This window comes from Pleurodeles waltl, chromosome 4_2, assembly GCF_031143425.1.
Source record: "Pleurodeles waltl isolate 20211129_DDA chromosome 4_2, aPleWal1.hap1.20221129, whole genome shotgun sequence".
In the NCBI taxonomy this organism is placed as follows: Eukaryota; Metazoa; Chordata; class Amphibia; order Caudata; family Salamandridae; genus Pleurodeles; species Pleurodeles waltl.
This window is the reverse complement of record NC_090443.1, coordinates 313,671,262-313,687,060: the sequence shown is the minus strand read 5'-3', so window position 1 is coordinate 313,687,060 and position 15,799 is coordinate 313,671,262. Positions and strand designations below refer to the sequence as shown.

The following is a 15,799-nucleotide window of genomic DNA, read 5'->3' as shown; positions in this document are numbered from 1 at the left end:
ATAGGAGTCCTTGCGGTGTCCCTTCAACAGGTAGGATTGTTAGCGTATGAGTGATGGGATGGTTGGATATGTTTTTTGGATTTTAGACTGTGATTCATTTTCTGTAGATGTGTTATGCATAGGAATGTGTTTGAGTAACTGTTGATACTGTTTTGAACTATGTCAATAAAATACTGTGTATTGAGATGTTTTGAAATAAAGTGACAATAACAGTAAATCACAAGGTGAACCTTGATGCTTTATCTGTGTAGATATGATATCTGACCGGTATCCTTTCCACTGAAAAATTGCAGAGCTGCTCTTAAGCCATATGGAGATACTAAATCTTACACAATTGAAGTTCGCCAGAGAGCCTTCTGAGTATCCTCCTGAAAAAGAAGTCATCTTGTCAAATAAGTGAAGGGGAGTAATAGCTAGTACTCTGAAAAGTTAATATCCCCTTGTAGTTTTGTAAGTCTTCCTTTTTTGAGTGAAATATTTTCTTTTTGGATTACTATAGGAAGCCAAAGAGTCAGTATCTGCCAATAATTTTATGGATCAACTATGTTTTATTGATTTTAAGAGACATATATAACATTACAATATTCCCTGCCTATATCCACTGACCGGCAGCTCAGTAAAAACAGGTTAGTTTGTTGTTGGGTAGGAGGGAGAGTAAGGGAGAACAAGACAGACGTAGTAGGGAAACATGTAAGGTCAACATTGCACCCGACTGCTAGACATAGGATAGGTACAAGTGGGCATGGTCCATACATTCTGTGTAGCGAGGTAGGGCTTTTAAGCGAAACTCTATCTATGTGTGTGAGTGAAAGTATTGTAGAGTTGTTCTTGGGATAAATAACTAATACAGGGTCCCCAAGTTCCATCAAATTGAGTTAATCTGCTTTCAATCCCTGCTGTTAATTTCTGTATACCCAATATGCCCCATAGTATACAACACCACTCCAGCATCTGTACCCTACTGCGCCAGGATGACTTAATGGGCTGCACCCAACGCCAATGAGATGGCTCGGCTCGCACTGAGTGTAGAGGGTAAGGTAGTGTGTTGGGCAGTCCCAGTAGGATGTAGCTAGGGAAGCGTGGCAGGTCTGTGTCATAAAATTGGTCAATGCCAGTTAAGACCTCTTGCCAGAAGTCTTGTAGTTTGGGGCAATGCCAGAGAATGTGTGTCAACGTCCCATAGTTCCCACAGGTTTGCCAGCATGTATCCGCTGTGTCTTGTTTTTATTTCACTAGTCTAGCAGGAGTGTAATACCAGTAGTGTACCAGCTTCAAAAAATGTTCAAGGTCATTGGCACTACGCGCCGTCGTGCGAGTTTGCTGTAGAATGTCTGAGCACTCCTTGGGTGTAAAAGCACGCCCGGGCTCCCATTCCCACTGTCTCTGTGCAAAGGACAGTGTCTTCTGTGTGGGTGTGTTAATGAATGCGTAGAGATCCGTGATAAGATGTGTGTCTGTGTGCTTGGTTCAGAGCCACCTTTCAAAGGGTGTGAGAGGTTGATTAGCATGTGGGCACATTTGAGGTTGGAAGAGACAATAACATATCGCAAAATATTGCCAGTGGGTAAGGGAGGGAAGATCAAAAGTTGTTTGGAGCTGTTTGAATTCCAAGGCCCCTGCCTGATCAAAGAAGTCTCTCATCCTTTTGCATCCAGAAGTCTGCCAATGCCTAAATGATGTGTCATGCATCACCGGTGGGAAGTCAGATTTACCTGTTGTCGGTGGGGACAGTCGTGTTGACAGGGATTTCGTGGTCTGCACCTTATCCCTTGTACCTATGGTTTCTCGGAGAACTGGAGACAGATATACTCTGACTGGCCTATAAGGCTTGTGGAGCCTGGGAATCTTCCAGCTGTGGATCCCGACTATCGCCTGATCAATGAAGCACCAGTACTTCTCTGTCTGAGACCGGGACCGCTCCACCATATATTGAAGCTGAACAGCACTGTAATAATGGAATAAATGTGGAATTCCCAGACCTCCCTCCCTCAGAGGCCAGTAGGCCTGTTTCTTCGAGATGCAAGCTTTTTTCTTTCCCCAAATATAAGATTCAATTAGGCCCTGCATCTTTTCTATAGTGTGGGGCGGGGGTGGGAGGGGTACCATCTCCATCACATATAACAGCTTAGGGGGATGCACAATTGTTATCAATGCCAACCGCCCCAATCAGAAAAGGGTAGCTCTCACCCAGGATTGTAAATCTGACCTGATGGTAGAAAGTAGCTCAGCGTAATTCCATTCAGCTGTCTGTTCTAGTGTATAGTAGAGTTGGATGCCCAAGTAACAAATACCCTGTGCAGCCTAAGTGAAAGAGAACTGCTGGGTGAGGCGTTGTTGGTCAACCTGTGTGACAGTTGGTCTCAGAATTTGCATCTTTTGAATGTTGACCTTAAATCCAGATATTATGCTTTCAAAGTTTGTCCTTCAATGTTCCCCTCAAAAACTAAAACTGACAAAAGGGTATATTACCTTTTGAAATGTTTGCAGAAGTAGGGTTACTTGATTCTAAACAGGAGATTCCCCTCGGATTACCCAGCTTCATTAATGCATAAATCACAGAAGGGTGACTCTATAATTTATTCTTTGTCTCTTCTTATCATCGTGCACAGTCAGTTGGTGAACTGAGTGTGCTAGATTCGTTGTTAACCCCTTCGCTGTCCGGCCTTTCCCCCCTCCTGTGCCAAGACTTTTTTTGGCTATTTGGGGCAGTTCGTGCTTAGGCCCTCATAACTTTTTGTTCACATAAGCTACCCACGCCAAATTTGCGTCCTCTTTTTCCAACATCCTTGGGATTCTAGAGGTACCCAGACTTTGTGGGTTCCCCTGAAGGAGACCAAGAAATTAGAAAAAATACAGCGAATTTTTTTTTTTTTTTAATGGGGAAAAAAGGGCTGCAGAAGGCAGCTCGTGTTTTTCCCCCTGAAAATGACAACCAACAAAGGGTTTGCGGTGGCAAGATCACCATCTTCCCAGCTTTCAGGAACAGGCAGACTTGAATTGGAAAACCCAATTTTTCAATACAATTTTGACATTTTACTGGGATATACCCCATTTTTACTATTTATTGTGCTTTCAGCCTCCTTCCAGTTAGTGACCAAAATGGGTGACAAACCAATGCTGGATCCCAGAAAGCTAAACATTTCTGAAAAGTAGACAATATTCTGAATTCAGCAAGGGGTTATTTGTGTAGATCCTACAAGTGTTTCCTACAGAAAATAACAACTGAAATAAAAAAAATATTGAAATCCAGGTGAAAAAAACAGCCATATTTCTCCATGTTTTACTCTGTAACTTTTTCCTCCAATGTCAGATTTTTAAAAGCAATATACCGTTACGTCAGCTGGACTCTTCTGGTTGCGGGGATATATATTGCTTGTAGGTTCATCAAGAACTCTAGGTACGCAGAGCCAATAAATGAGCTGCACCTGTCAATGGGTTTTTATTCCATAGCGGGTATACAGCAATTCATTTGCTGAAATATAAAAAGTGAAAAATAGGTATCAAGAAAACCTTTGTATTTCCAAAATGGCCACAATATAAGGTGTTGAGAAGCAGTGGTTATTTGAAGGAAAAAATGTAGAGAAAGACAAGGGGCAATAACACTTGTTTTGCTATCCTGTGTTCCCCCAAGTCTCCTGATAAAAATGGTACCTCACTTGTGTGGGTAGGCCTGGCGCCCACGAAAGGAAATGTCTCAAAACACAACGTGGACACATCCCATTTTTTTCACAGAAAACAGAGGTGTTTTTTGCAAAGCGCCTACCTGTGGATTTTGGCCTCTAGCTCAGTCGGCGGCTGGGGAAACCTAGCAAACCAGCGCATTTTTGAAAACTAGACACCTAGGGGAATCCGAGATGGGGTGACTTGGGGGGATTTGACCAGGTTCTGTTACCCAGAATCCTTTGCACACCTCAAAAGTTGACAAAAAAACACTTTTTCCTCTCATTTCAGTGCCAGAAAGTTCTGGAATCTGAGAGGAGCCACAAATTTCCTTCCACCCAGCGTTCCCCCAAGTCTCCTGATAAAAATGGTACCTCACGTGTGTGGGTAGGCCTAGCGCCCACGAAAGGAAATGGCCCAAAACACAACGTGGACACATCACATTTTTTCACAGAAAACAAGGATGTTTTTTACAAAGTGCCTACCTGTGGATTTTGGCCTTTAGCTCAGCCGGCACCTGGGGAAACCTAGCAAACCAGCGCATTTTTGAAAACTAGACACCTAGGGGAATCCAAGATGGGGTGACTTGTGGGGCTCTGACCAGGTTCTGTTACCCAGAATCCTTTGCAAACCTCAAAATTTGGCCAAAAATATACTTTTTCCTCTCATTTCGGTGACCGAAAGTTCTGGAATCTGAGAGGAGCCACAAATTTCCTTCCACCCAGCGTTCCCCCAAGTCTCCGAATAAAAATGGTACCTCACTTGTGTGGGTAGGCCTAGCGCCCACGACAGGAAATGGCCCAAAACACAACGTGGACACATCACATTTTTTCACAGAAAACAGAGCTGTTTTTTACAAAGTGCCTACCTGTGGATTTTGGCCTTTAGCTCAGCCGGCACCTGGGGAAACCTAGCAAACCAGCGCATTTTTGAAAACTAGACACCTAGGGGAATCCAAGATGGGGTGACTTGTGGGGCTCTGACCAGGTTCTGTTACCCAGAATACTTTGCAAACCTCAAAATTTGGCCAAAAATATACTTTTTCCTCTCATTTCGGTGACCGAAAGTTCTGGAATCTGAGAGGAGCCACAAATTTCCTTCCACCCAGCGTTCCCCCAAGTCTCCGAATAAAAATGGTACCTCACTTGTGTGGGTAGGCCTAGCGCCCACGACAGGAAATGGCCCAAAACACAACGTGGACACATCACATTTTTTCACAGAAAACAGAGCTGTGTTTTGCAAAGTTCCTACCTCTGGATTTTGGCCTCTAGCTCAGCCGGCCCCCGGGGGGGGGGGGGCAGAAAATACAATTTGCCCCCCAGGGGAGCGACCCTTGCCCAATGGGTCGCTCCCCATCTCTAAAAAAACAAACAAACACAAAAAAAATAATTGCCCTGGCGCTTAGAGGTTTCTGCCCCCCCTAGGGGCAGATCGGCCTAATAACAATAGGCCGATCTGCCCCCAGGGGGGCAGAAATGGCCTAAAATACATTTGCCCCCCCACCCCCCTGGGGAGCGACCCTTGCCTATGGGGTCGCTCCCCTTGCTTGACGGCGCAAAAAAAAAAAATCCCTGGTGCCTAGTGGTTTCTGCCCCCCCTGGGGGCAGTTTGACCTAAAATTGGCCAATCTGCCCCCAAAGTGGGCAGAAATGGCCTAAATACAATTTGCCCCTCCAGGGGAGCGACCCTTGCCTAAGGGGTCGCTCCCCATCTGTAAAACAACAACAAACAAAAAAAATCCCCGGTGCCTAGTGGTTTCTGCCCCACTTGGGGGCAGATCGGCCTAATTAAAATAGGATGATCTAATGGCCTAAAATAAATTTGCCCCCCAGGGGAACGACCCTTGCCTAAGGGGTTGCTCCCCTTGCATGACGGCACAAAAAAAAAGATCCCTGGTGCCTAGTGGTTTCTGCCCCCATTGGGGGCAGATCGGCCTAATTAAAATAGGCAGATCTAATGGCCTAAAATAAATTTGCCCCCCAGGGGAACGACCCTTGCCTAAGGGGTCGCTCCCCTTGCGTGAAATTCACAAGGGGGGGGGGCAGAAAAGGCCTTTAAAAAAAAAAAAAGCTCCCCCTGGGAGCAACCCTTGCCCAGGGGGTCACTCCCATTATGCCAACTTCATTTTCTAAACATCCCTGGTGTCTAGTGGGCATTTCAAAGGGAAGGAAATAAATTTCCTTCCCTTTAAAGCCTCTTCGGGCCTCCTCCATGTGATCGGAAGAGAAATGCTTTGCATTTCTCTTTCGATCGCTGGAGGAGGCCTTCTGTGACAATCAGCGCGCGATCATTCGCTGACATCACGGGGAGGTGGGGGGTCGGGGTGGAAGGGGAAGGTCTTCCCCTTCCATCCCTGCTTTGGTGGGGTGGGGGGGAACCCCACAGAGGGTGCTAGTGCTCCCTCTGGTCTGTGTGCCCAGGACGTAATGGTCACGTCCTGAGCACACGAGCACTGTGCCTCAGGACGTAACCATTACGTCCTGGGCACAGAAGAGGCTATGTGATCATAAGATACTTATACTTTCCCGGAAGATGCATGTTTTTGCAATGGAATCCTGGCAATTATCTAGCACTAGGACTAATTTTGTCAGTAATTCTGGCAGAACATGCTTGGCTCCTTCAAAAAGATGGTTTGTGAAAAAATAGCTTGAAAGGGCTATCGCAGTGAAAATTGGAGTAGGGAAGCCTTCGACTGTTTCACCGTGTATATGCGAACTTTAATAAATAATAATCAGATTAAAGTTGCTAATGATCTGTCTATGATATGAGAGAGGAGATTTATGTATAAGAATCCATCGTTGTGGCTGCTGAGTAAAGAAATAAATAGGTTGATGAGACTACAGTTAATTTTTTGCAGACCCTGGAAGGGCCAGCCTGAACTCATTACTGAAGAAAAGGAGGGCTTGGATGAGGGGCTGCATTAGGAAGAGAAACCATGAGCGGAAATGGATTGACATAAGGGAAGCCTCACAGTTAAAAAGCTCCCATAAATTCTGGGAGATTGTGGCTAACTGCTGTGGGACCCGTAAATCAAGTGTTGCGCCTCCCATGTTGGAGGCCTTGTGGAAAGACTATATTTTGATCTTGTATGCTTCACACTCTGCCCTTGATTCTAATTATGTTATTATTCGGGCAGATTGTAAAGTCTCTTTAAATGACTTTGGTCCTTCTCCTGTGGCGGAGATTGAGGCTACTATAGTTTCCATGGGTTTATCTGGTGCAGTGGGCCCTGATGAGGTTCCTATTTCTCTAATCAAGCAAGAACCCAAGCTTCAGGCTAAGATTCTGTTACCTGTCTTCCACCTCTGTTATGTGGATGGGGCAGTCCCACTTTCTTGGTGCTGGAGCGTTTTTGTCCCTTTATATGAGAAAGGAGATAGATCTTCTCCTGCAAATTATAGACAAATTGCCTTACTGCACGCTGTTGGAATTTTTTTTTGCAAAAACCCTCCTAGAGCATCTAAAGTCATGGGTTGATAACAGTTATATTCTTCTTCTGGAGCAGTCTGGTTTTAAGAAGGGTCGTAACACTTTAGATAACATCTCCGCCCTGCATGTGATAAATAAAAAGTATGCTTTGCTAAGAGGAGGCGTAGTCTGTGCTGCTTTATTGATTTTTCTACAGCTTTTGATAGGGTTGATCAACCCACTCTATGGACGAATTTAGGCATTCCAGCGATTGTGTTACATCTGCTGATATCTTTACACTCTCCAACCTGGTGCAAAATACTGTTGGGAGGGGACTGTGGTTTATCAGCCAGAATTGCAACAAAAAATGGTCTAAAGCAGGGCTCCTTATTGCCCCCCTGTTATTTTCGCTGTATATCCATGACTTGCCAACTGTCTTATCCAACAGCATTGGGTTTGCACCTAGTATTGGTGGGTGTCAGGTGACTTGTTTATTATATGCAGATGATATAGACCGGAACCAGAAGTGGTTGAATAATTGGTTGGCGGCCCTGAATACATATGTAGACCTACACCATTTGAAGATAAATGCCAAAAAGTTGCAAGTGGTGTGCTTTAGGGGCAAGAAAATATGTAAAAAAAAAAACAAGCTTTGTAAAGCTTGAACTTGTAAAATCGTATTGTTTTTTTGTGGGAAGTTATGTCCTCTGCCCTCAGTGATTCAGAACATATTGCAAAAAATTGGGTTAGGCCCAGTCACAAGCCCTCAGTTTAGGGGCTTTTTACAAGGCAGTTGGGGTGGGGGGGGGCAACATTTTGGCCATCTTTTATCTGTCTATAAGGCTAAGATCCTTGCTCCATTGCTATGTGCTGGAATTAATACATGTAATATATTGGGGCTTCCTGGATTGAATTAAGGGGAAAATTTTACGTTGTCTGTCTCTGTAATACTCTGGCCTCTTCGCTGGCTTTGACATTAGATTTCAGCCTTAAAAGTATTCATCTATTATGCCTGGCGGTGTGCGTAGGAAGGCATATTGTTTATTCCATACTGACAAACTGTCCTTGAGGCACCTAATTTACAGAGAGGTTTTTACCATTTTGAGACATACATATCAATTTTTTTTAGACATTTTAGTTGTGCGCTGGAATGATTGGAATTTTACTTAGATTCTATGCTTGCCCTTTCACCCACACAGCTGAAAATGCGCCTGAAGCTGGTCACGCTGCATAAAAGCTTCCAGTGGGATCTTGAATTATGCATGGAGAAAAAGAGAGGTTTGAAGCTTTGACAAATTCAGTGACACAAGGTATATTTCAGCCATACCTGCCTTGGAACTTCCCGCAAGGAGTAAGGCACTCCAGGGAAGGTCTCTAATGGCTGCAGCATGCCACCCTAGGGAACCCCTCACTCAGCACATGCACACTGCCTTGCAGCTTGTGTGTACTGGTGAGAAAAAGACAAAGTCGACATGGCACCCCTCTCAGGGTGCCATGCCCACAAACCACTGCCTGTGGCATGGGTAAGTCACCCCTCTAGCAGACCTTACAGCCCTAAGGCAGGGTGTACTACACCACAGTTTAGGGCATAGCTGCATGAGCAATATACCCCTACAGTGTCTAAGTCCATTTGTAGACATTGTAAGTGCAGTGTAGCCATATTGAGTATATGGTCTGGGAGTTTGTCATTACGAACTCCATAGCACCAAATTGGCTTCACTGAATATTAGGAAGTTTGGTATCAAACTCCTCAGCACAATCCAGTTTCTGAGCACATGGGCTGAGTGCCTTTGTGCACTCTTTGGTCAGAAACAAAGCCTATTGTGGGTGGAGGTGCTTCACACCGCCCCCCTACAGGAACTGTAACACCTGGCAGTGAGACTCCAAGATCCAAGCCTCGGGTTACAGTGCCCCAGGGCACTCCAGCTAGTGGAAAAGTCTGCCCCCCGGACAAAGCCCCACTTCTGGCGGCAAGTCCGGCGGGAAAAATAGAAAAAACAGGGTGGAGTGACCACTCCAGCCAGGACCACCCCTAAGGTGTCCAGAGCTGAGGTGACCCCCCCCCCCCCCTCCATGCAGAATCCTCCATCTTTGTTTGGAGGACAGGGACCTATAGGGATAGGAATGTGTGTCCCTCCCCAAAGGGAGTGGGAACAAGGAGGGTGTAGCCACCCTCCGGGACAGTAGCCATTGGCTACTGCCCTCTGACCCCTGAAACACCCCTAAATCTAGGATTTGAGGGCCTCCCTTAACCCAGCTCATCAGATTCCTGGTGACCTACACGAAGAAGAAGGACTGCTAAGCTGAAACCTCCAGCAGAGAAGAAGGAAGACAACAACTGCTTTGGCCCCCTGCCCTACCGGCCTGTCTCCTGCTTCAAAGAACCTGCAAAAAGACCAGCAACTCATCCATTGGGCCGGCGACCTCTGCCAACTCCATAGGACACCCCCGCACCCAAAAGGAACAAGCAGTCCCGAGGACAGTGGCTCTATCAGAAGAAACCTACAACCAAGAACTCCCACCTCACTGCGGATGCCTGAGTCTTGACTCCTGTGCACCCGACGCCCATCGCCCTTGTCCAGGTGGTCCACCAAGCAAGAGAGGGTCCCCAGGCAATTGCGATCAAGTACTAACCTTGGGTTGACCTCTCCACCCCTCCATGATGACACCTGCAGAGGGAATGCAGAGGACCCCCCTGCCCGGGAAGCTCCGGACTAAGATATCCGACATCTAAGAACACGCTGCACCCGTAGCTCCCAGGCCTTAGAGAAACTGACCCCTGGTGCCTCAATCAGGCAGGCAGGCAGTCTTCCTCCCTGTCTGACTTGTGGTCAGCCCGAGACACCCCCCTGGATCTCACCTGCAGCCTCTGAGTGACCCCTGGGGTCTCCTCATAGACCAGCATTGGAAACCTGACGTCCTATTTCCACCCTTCACCCGGCCGTCCCTGTGTCGATGAGGGTGTGTGCTTGGTGCCTACTTGTGGCCCCTCCAGTGCTCTTGTAATCCCCCCCTGTCTGCCATCCGAGCTGCGGGTACTTACCTGCAGGCAGGCCTGATTCCAAGTACCCTCTGTCTCCATAGGAGCCCACATTCTAAATGCTAAACTATGACCTCTTCACCCGGCCGGCCCCGTATTGCTGGTGGTGGGTGTTTATGGTTAACTTGACCCCAACCGGTGAACTTCCTAAAACCTGGAGAATTAAACTGTCTGTAAGTGTTGTACTTTCATGTAAACCGACCCAACATGTCTCCCTCCCCGTCCCCCCCCCCCGGGAACTGTTCTGAAAATTGCACTGTCCAATTTTAAAATTGCTTATTGCCAATAATTCAAAAACTGTATTGCTTACCTGTTTCAAACAAAGTACTGTTGATACATGTGTGAAATACGAAACTTTTAAGGTACTTACCTGCCACTTGAATCTTGTGGTTCTAGAAATAAATTAAGAAAATATATTTTTACAATATAAAAAACATTGGTCTGGAGTTAGGTCATTGAGTGTGTGCATCCTTTATTTTCTGAGTGTGTACAACAAATGCTTTGCACTACCCTCTGCTAAGCCTAACTGCTCGACCACACTACCACAAAAGAGAGCATTAGTATTCGCTACTTTAGCCTCTGTAAAACCTCTGGGGAACCCCTGGACTCTGTGCACACTATATCTCACTTTGATATAGTATATACAGAGCCAGCTTCCCACAACAAGCATGTGTTCTTTGTTTGTCCTTTCTTGAGCTCGTTGAGGAAAAGATGGCTGAAACCCCTCTTTCTAAAACCTAATGTTCGATCTTCTAGTGTCGCTCTCAATCTTTTGTTCCAACTTCCAAATAAAATGTTCTGTTTCGGCATTTTTCATTTTTTTAAGCCTGTGTTAGGCTTGTTCGTGATTGTGCACATGATAGCCAATTTCCTTTTACGATATTTGATGTAGCTATTCTGAATCATGTGGTATTCCCACCGAGGGTTATGAACTGTATTGTATTTACGGATAGTTTTTAAAGTATTCTCTGTGGAAATTTGGCTTTTTTATTTTTAAATTGTATGCAATTATGTTTTTGTTCAGTCTGTTGCATATACATGTGTTGTGATATTTTAATGTGGATCTCCTTCGGAGTTCCAAACCATTAATACATTTGATACTTGACTTGTATGAAGTTGGCTTGGTGTGGGTCTATGAACCCTTGCATGTAGGGAGCCAGTAGTGCTGCCAGGGCACTGGTAAAGATTTTGGCAACTACATTCATTGTTCCTGGTTCTCCCCGGGTTTAGGAATCCCAGTAATAGTGGCGTGTCGCATGGTGTCTGCAAGGGTCCCGGTCGCGCTAAACAAAGAATATAAATGGGCCAGTAAGGGGGCAAGCGTCGGCGCAAAGCACTTACATAAGTCTGTTGGAAAACCATCCTGTCCAGGGGCTTTGCTTGGTGCCAGTTTGGTTATGGCTTCTAAGACTTTGTATGTATGTTTCTATCTAGATGGATGGAGTCACCAGTAGACATAGAATCTAGGTGGATGGGGACTACTTACTGGGGTGTATTGGTGTCGTTCAGAACCTCTGCTCTGTAAAGTCGGGCATAGTAGGGTTCAACCGCCTGGGCAATATGACAGTCCTGATAAAGTTTATCGCCCTGGACTACTTCAATTACCGTTATCCTATGACGGACCATCTGCGCATCTAAATGGTGCACAAGCAGTCTACCTGCATTATTGCCCCCAGAGCAGAATATTTGTTTAAGGCACAATAAGGTGTATAAAGTTCTTGTATTCTGCCCTCTAAAAAAAAAAAAAAAAAAAAAGTCCTTTGTCCTTACGTTCCTTGTAATATCGAGCTGAAATTGCTACAAATGTGCCTCAAACCACTTCCTTCAAGGTATCCCAGAGTAAAGCGATTGGGGTATCTGGTGTTTCATTAATGACAAGGGATGTGCAAATAGATTTGGTGATTTCAGTGATCACTGACTCATACTGTGCATGAATATGTGAGTGTGTTCGTGAATGCATCTGTGTGTGTGTGTGTAGTGTTGTTTGCCTGGGTGTATGCATGTGTGTGAATGCATGAAAAAATTGAAATGTGAATGCGTGTCTGCATGTCAGTGTGAATGTGTGTACTGATGTGTGCGAGAATGAATGGATGTATGCGTGAATTAATGCGTGTATGCCAGTGTAAGTGGGTGTATGCGTGGTGAGTGTGTGCGTGTATGGCGGGGAGGGGTTTGGAAGGGGGAAGCATGGATGGAGTGGGGTGGGGGAGTCTGGGGAGTGTTTGGGGGGGGTGGGTGAGCCTCCTACCAGTGACAGGGAATGAGTTCCTGTCACTGGTAGGGCCTACCGCAATGGTTTTCATGGCGTTGCGAATGACACGAAAACCATGGCGGTAGGGAGGCTCAAAATGCCCCTGGCGGTACAATGGCGGCTGCCGGGCTGGAGATTATCTCCGGCCCAGCAGCTGCTACCGCCATGACGATAGGAATAGTAAATTGGAAGGCTGGCTGCAGCCAACCCGCCAATGTCATAATGTGGTGGTATGTACCGCCAGCCTGTTGGCGGTACTACCGTCACATTACCACCTACCGCCGGGGTCATAATGATCCCCTTGGTGTGCTGATATCTCTGTTATGATCCATGGTTCTGTCACATTTAGAGGGGTAGCAGGCAGGGCTATCATTAACAGACATCAATCCGGTGGTGGGTTCAGCTTTTGCAGCTTGTCCCAGCAGTGCTAAAGACACCTACACAGGCACCACTCATTATTCTGCTAAAGTTAAAGTGTAAAATTCAAGTTCAATGAATAGAATCAGTCTGCAAGCTTCAGTAGTGAGGTAGATTCTCACAACACTAGCCAAATCATGTTACATTGAGCACATTCGATGTTGTCAAGTCTCATGTAGATAGTGGAAATGAGTGCACTTAATAAAGGTATTTGGATACATCTGCAAAATAGATGGTGGACAAAGTAGGATACATCTCTGCTTGAGATCATTCCTGTTCTCAAATAGACATGCTAAATCACCATCTTAGGCAATTCTAAATCATGAACAATGTGTTGAAATGTAATCTTACTCAAGCCATTCCAATTGGGTGAAATAACTAAAACCTTATTTTTACCAATAATAACGAGTGATCAACACAATCACAAGTTAGTCTAGTCGATAAATCCTGCACACATTTCCATTCCTTTGAATGTCACATATTTTGTGTTAAATTCTGGAGTATTAGACGGTTATCGGTAGTTGACTGTTCTGGTTTAAATCCTTTCTACTTTGGAGAAATGTGATTATTCCATCCATTCCTGGAGATTAATAGTCAGGGGTTTAATATTGTACCCCTGAAATCTAAATAGACCATTTAACTCTTAACTTTTTCTAATTGATTGAGACCCCTACATGGGTGTGGAATTTATTAAAATATCTACTTTTCCATGGGACAGGTTGCTTCATAAATCTACTTGTCCTGGTGACACATTATGGCAGCAGTATCCTTATGTAAGAGCTCTGATAATATCCTCTCTGATTATGCCATGGTTTATACTATAGTAGGGCTAGAATACTAGCACTTTCACACCCTCCTATAGCAATTTCCTTATTTTGCCACCTTTCCACAGATCTACTTACTGGGGCTGGAGGAAGCAATAAGCACAAGTTCCAAGTCTGGAATAGTTTTGATATTGTGTAAACCTACTAAACTGCATGTTGTGTAAGTATTTTCACCAGCTCTTCTCTAATATTTTCCCATTCTGAGAAAGGTTGTTGGAAATTTACTCCTGACATGGGCAGAAGCAGAAGTTCTTCCAGGTTTGTGAAAAAAGTGGTTAGAAGAAAAGTGAATTTGATGAACGCTCAATAGACTTTCTCATGAGCAAAAATACACTTGCATATGTGCTCATGTTAAAATACAGTTCACAAATATGTTCTAGGAGTATGATTTCCTGGTCAGCTTGTGTAAATTCTTGTGAGTTCATGAAAGCCACTAATGCAAAGACATATGCGATGGGTGCACTTTTGTGACTTTCTCTAGGAATTGGGCACCCAATTAGGTGTGGCGTTAATTAAAACATTTTGTTTTTATTAAATTGTATTTCTCTCTCTATCCTTCTATCTGCTGGCTTTACTGTTAGTGATAGCTTTCTGCTCTTCCACAAGGAGCAAATTGGCACGCAAGGCAGTTTTGGTCAGTGCCAGGAACTACTGTGGCAATGTGTTCTATTTGAGACCAGGAACTTTATTTTTTCAGCTTTTTGCCAAAGTTTGTTACAATGGTGAGGGCTAACAGCTCCCACAACAGTATAGTGTTACAAAAGCCATGTCAAAACAAGACACGTGTTGACAAAACCAAAAGACTGACCATCAATTTCGAATCGGTTGGTTTTGGCCAGTGCTTGTTTGTTTTCATACATCCCATAATCTTGATGAAAATGGTTACACTGATTTTTCCATTATGAATATCTTTGCAAATATTATTATGCATCAACACAGTTTACTAAAAGATGCTTCAAAGAAATAGTACCTAAAGTTTTACAACAATTTAGCAAAATGTTTTTTCCCTTCATGCATTTTTTTTTTTCTGTACATTTTATTTTGAAAAGCAAAGAATCATCAATCTTGCTTAGAAAGCTTCTGCAAAAATCTGCATCTAATCAGAGAGCATCCTGGGAGCATTATAGGTAGCCTCATATTGTTAAACTTTTCAAACATGTGTACACTTATTTTTTTATTTTTTTTATTTTTTTACTGGAACCACTGCTGTCAGTAGTGCAGTGTGACCTTACAGCATTTTAGATCGCTCACCCTAATAATAAAGGCTTTGCATTAATGAAGAATAAATACATGTTCCAACAACATTAACATATGGACACAAATATTACCTCAACTGCAGACAGTTCCCTTCAAACTGTCAACCAAAGGATTTGTGCTGCAAGGGGTGGGGTCTACCTTTCCCAAGGACAAAATAAACATGAAAACTTGTCCTTGACACAAAAAAAAGTTCCTGGGGGTTGGGGCAATAGGAATTCCACATCTCTGCCCCTATTTACAGAAAGGAGTTATTATCTTACTTTTCCATAATCTGGAAAGTTTTATTTTGTAGACTGCTTTGAAAATATGTAATAACTTTGTTTAGTGTGCTTTTTCTTTTTAAAGCTGTAATTTGAATGTTATTTGGGAACGTGATCTGTAGAGATGTTTGGCTTTTGGATGGCTATCAAATTTCCATCAGAGCCCACACAAGATTACCAATTTAAAAGGAAACTGGTATTGAATCAACTGGACAATCAATTGTAGTATATGCCTTGATCACAATTTAATAAATACTCTGAGCAAGAAGACTTGAGTACTGGAGGAGCTTGAATTATAATGTGCTTAATGAGTGCATATGCCACACATTTCCATAAATTCTGGACATTCCACATGCTTGAATCCGATTTTAACACATTCCATAATTTTTCCATTGTTATGTGGCTTTGTTTTCAGAGGAACTGTAAAGCCTTCTCTGATTCTTTTTGCAGTTCAAGATTAGGGGTGTCATTTAGTTAAGGCTCATCTCTCCTTTTTTGCATTACAACATTACTTTTATTAATTTGCTTGAGTTCAGGTCCAATTTAAAGCCCTTCTTCCGAATAGTATCCATTACACTCCCAGTTAGCTGAAGAAATCACATCCTATTTTTATATTGTATTAAAGAATGGTTTGTGTTTACATGGTGATGAAACAACTATGCTTAAGGATGAAGATCGATTT

General features: G+C 44.0%; 1 protein-coding gene across 2 annotated transcripts in view; it reads left to right on the top strand.

The window, feature by feature from the left end:
• The window catches only part of SGSM3 (small G protein signaling modulator 3), a 256,141-nt gene that overhangs the window by 1,315 nt on the left and 239,027 nt on the right, over positions 1-15,799 (top strand). The window lies entirely within an intron of this gene.